The sequence below is a fragment of the Lepisosteus oculatus genome, unplaced genomic scaffold (assembly GCF_040954835.1).
Source record: "Lepisosteus oculatus isolate fLepOcu1 unplaced genomic scaffold, fLepOcu1.hap2 HAP2_SCAFFOLD_37, whole genome shotgun sequence".
Classification (NCBI taxonomy): Eukaryota; Metazoa; Chordata; class Actinopteri; order Semionotiformes; family Lepisosteidae; genus Lepisosteus; species Lepisosteus oculatus.
Genome location: NW_027167902.1, coordinates 108,126 through 111,945, shown reverse-complemented (window position 1 = coordinate 111,945; position 3,820 = coordinate 108,126).

Below are 3,820 nucleotides of genomic sequence, written 5' to 3'. Positions count from 1 at the left end.
TTAGGGTAGGGGAACAAAGCTCTTTCTCCCAGATTTTCTCTAAAAAGGGACCATCTGGGACAAGGAGTGTTGCACTCTCCTTCCAACGACTGAAACCCTCCCAGTTTATTTTCTGATGTTCAGGCCTTGTGGAAAGGTAGTATGAAGTCTTTTGATCCACTCCGTTTCCTTTTTCTTTCTTTCCATCTCTGTCCAGTTGGGGTTGCTCTCCAGTCCTGTGGCCTCCAGCGCTTCCAGCCCGTGCTGTAGGAAGTGTGCCACCAGGTGAGTCCTCCTTTCCCGCTGGTTCCGGATGTTGTACCTGTGTTGTGCCAGTCGGGTTCGGATGGAGTTACCTGTTTCCCCCACATAGGTCACCCCGCACGTTTTGCACTGGATGCCATAGACAGCGTTATTGGTGTTTTCTGAGAGCGCCCTTTGCAACTGGAAAATTTCTTTGGTTTTGTTGTTTTGGATCGTTGTTTTCTGTTTGAAGTGTTTGGCTTTTGGTGTATTTGATCTGTTTTGTACAGGTTTTAGTTTGCTTTGGACTAAATAATCCTGTAGGTTTTTGTTTTTTCTATATGCAGATATGATTTTGTGTTCCCTCAGTAGGTTTGTGTTTTCTAATATTGTGGTGAATGTAGACTTTAGTTTTTGGTTGGTTATTACGCTGAGTTGGGAGTATGTTGTGATGAGGGGTATTATTTTGCTGTCATCAGGTGTTTTTCTGTTTAGAAATGTTTGTGCCACATTTCTGAGGAAACTTCGTGTGTATCCTCTCAGGCGTAGAGCTTGGAAGAGTGTGTGTTTGGCTTCCTCAAAGTCTTGTTGTTGTGTGCAGATTTTGTGGAAGCGTAGGAGTTGTGATTTTACCAGTCCTTTGAAAGTATGTTTTGGATGGAAGCTGTCTTTGTGCAGTAAGCCGTGTGTGTCCGTGTCTTTGAAATATACCTTAATGTCCAGTTTGCCTGTGTTGTTGAAGGAGGAACCCTTGTATGTGGTGGTGTCTAGGAAATCTATCTGGTTTTCCTGCTTGGTGTATTTGAGTTTAATGGACCTGTGGTGTGTGTTGAGGGTGTTAATGAATTCTTGAAAGGCCTGTGGGCCGTGCGTCCAGGTTCCCCAGATGTCGTCGAGGTACCTGAAGTAGTGTGTAGGTTTGTGTGTGCATTTTGGGAATACTGTGGCTTCCCAATGGGCCATATAGATGTCAGCATAGGCCGGAGCAAAGCGCTTCCCCATAGCAGTTCCTTTTATTTGTAAGTAGTGATGCTCTTCAAATTCAAAATCGTTTTTGTTGAGGCTAATTTCCAATAGCTTCAGAATTTGGGTTTCTGGTCTGTTGCGGTCAGGGTATTTGAGAAACCACTCCCGGACTGCTTTCAGTCCCTCCGTAGTTTCAATGTTGGTGTATAAACTGTCAATGTCAATGGTGAACAGGAAGGCTTCCTGTTGTATTGTAGCATTTTTGACTTTGGCTACAAAGTCATAGGTGTCTTTGATGTAACTTGGGTGGTGTTTAGAAATGGGGTTGAGGAAATGGTCTAGATATTCTGCTATTCTGTAGGATTCACTGTTGCAGTCGGACACTATGGGCCTCCCAGGTGGAATTTCGTAGGGGAGTGGCCATGTTTCTGGGGCTTTATGAATTTTTGGGAGGAGGTAGAAGATCCTCGGTCGTGGTGATTCCTCTCCTCTTAGGTAGAATGCCTGTTTTTTTGTTAGGTGTTTTAGTTCAACCAGAGTTTGTAGGATTTGCCCTATTTCTAGTGCTGTTTGTTTGTACAGCGGTTCTTCCAAAGTAGTATAGTGTTCCTGATTGTTTAATTGTCTGTGTGCTTCTGCAATGTATTGTTCTCTATCCATGATAACTATTGCACTCCCTTTGTCTGCTGGTTTTATGACTATGTGTTTGTTTTCCTTTAAATGTTTTAAGGCTACGGTTTCCTCCTTTGTTATGTTGTGTGAGTCCCTGTATGGTCGGAGTTTCTGTAGAATTGTGTTGTCCTCTTGGATTATTTCCTGGATTTCTGGTGGCAGTTGGTTTTCCCTTGGTTCCCAACTGGATTTAGGCAGGAAGGGAACCCTTTCTGTGTCGGTGTCTTTATCCTCAAAGAAGGCGGTCAGTTTAAGGCGACGGTGGTATTGTCGGACTTCGCTTTTCAGTCGGGTTTTCTGACCTTTCTTTGTCCCTACCGTGGGGACAAATGATAAGCCCTTATTGAGGAGGTTTATTTGTTCAGTTGTGGGGTGGAAGTTGTTGCTTAGATTTACAATGTTTTTGTTGTTCTTGTCCCCATCTTGTTCTGCGGCTTTGGGGCTTACCAGTTTAAATGTTGTGACCAGTGGTCTAGCATTTTTTGAGCTGTTGCGGTGGTCCAGTGAATTCCATCTCTTTCTGTCTTGAAAAGGGCTTCTTCCAGTTTGGGGAGGTATGGCATGTTTTGCTGTATGTGATTGTTTATTGTGTCCAGGTTTTTCCTGAATCCTGGTTCCAGGTCTCTGGAGTAATTAATCAGTGGGATGTATATTTCTGCAGATGGGAGGGTTAGGGTTAGGGTTAGGGTTAGGGTAGGGGAACAAAGGGTTAGGGTTAGGGTTAGGGTTAGGGTTAGGGTAGGGGAACAAAGCTCTTTCTCCCAGATTTTCTCTAAAAAGGGACCATCTGGGACAAGGAGTGTTGCACTCTCCTTCCAACGACTGAAACCCTCCCAGTTTATTTTCTGATGTTCAGGCCTTGTGGAAAGGTAGTATGAAGTCTTTTGATCCACTCCGTTTCCTTTTTCTTTCTTTCCATCTCTGTCCAGTTGGGGTTGCTCTCCAGTCCTGTGGCCTCCAGCGCTTCCAGCCCGTGCTGTAGGAAGTGTGCCACCAGGTGAGTCCTCCTTTCCCGCTGGTTCCGGATGTTGTACCTGTGTTGTGCCAGTCGGGTTCGGATGGAGTTACCTGTTTCCCCCACATAGGTCACCCCGCACGTTTTGCACTGGATGCCATAGACAGCGTTATTGGTGTTTTCTGAGAGCGCCCTTTGCAACTGGAAGATTTCTTTGGTTTTGTTGTTTTGGATCGTTGTTTTCTGTTTGAAGTGTTTGGCTTTTGGTGTATTTGATCTGTTTTGTACAGGTTTTAGTTTGCTTTGGACTAAATAATCCTGTAGGTTTTTGTTTTTTCTATATGCAGATATGATTTTGTGTTCCCTCAGTAGGTTTGTGTTTTCTAATATCGTGGTGAATGTAGACTTTAGTTTTTGGTTGGTTATTACGCTGAGTTGGGAGTATGTTGTGATGAGGGGTATTATTTTGCTGTCATCAGGTGTTTTTCTGTTTAGAAATGTTTGTGCCACATTTCTGAGGAAACTTCGTGTGTATCCTCTCAGGCGTAGAGCTTGGAAGAGTGTGTGTTTGGCTTCCTCAAAGTCTTGTTGTTGTGTGCAGATTTTGTGGAAGCGTAGGAGTTGTGATTTTACCAGTCCTTTGAAAGTATGTTTTGGATGGAAGCTGTCTTTGTGCAGTAAGCCGTGTGTGTCCGTGTCTTTGAAATATACCTTAATGTCCAGTTTGCCTGTGTTGTTGAAGGAGGAACCCTTGTATGTGGTGGTGTCTAGGAAATCTATCTGGTTTTCCTGCTTGGTGTATTTGAGTTTAATGGACCTGTGGTGTGTGTTGAGGGTGTTAATGAATTCTTGAAAGGCCTGTGGGCCGTGCGTCCAGGTTCCCCAGATGTCGTCGAGGTACCTGAAGTAGTGTGTAGGTTTGTGTGTGCATTTTGGGAATACTGTGGCTTCCCAATGGGCCATATAGATGTCAGCATAGGCCGGAGCAAAGCGCTTCCCCATAGC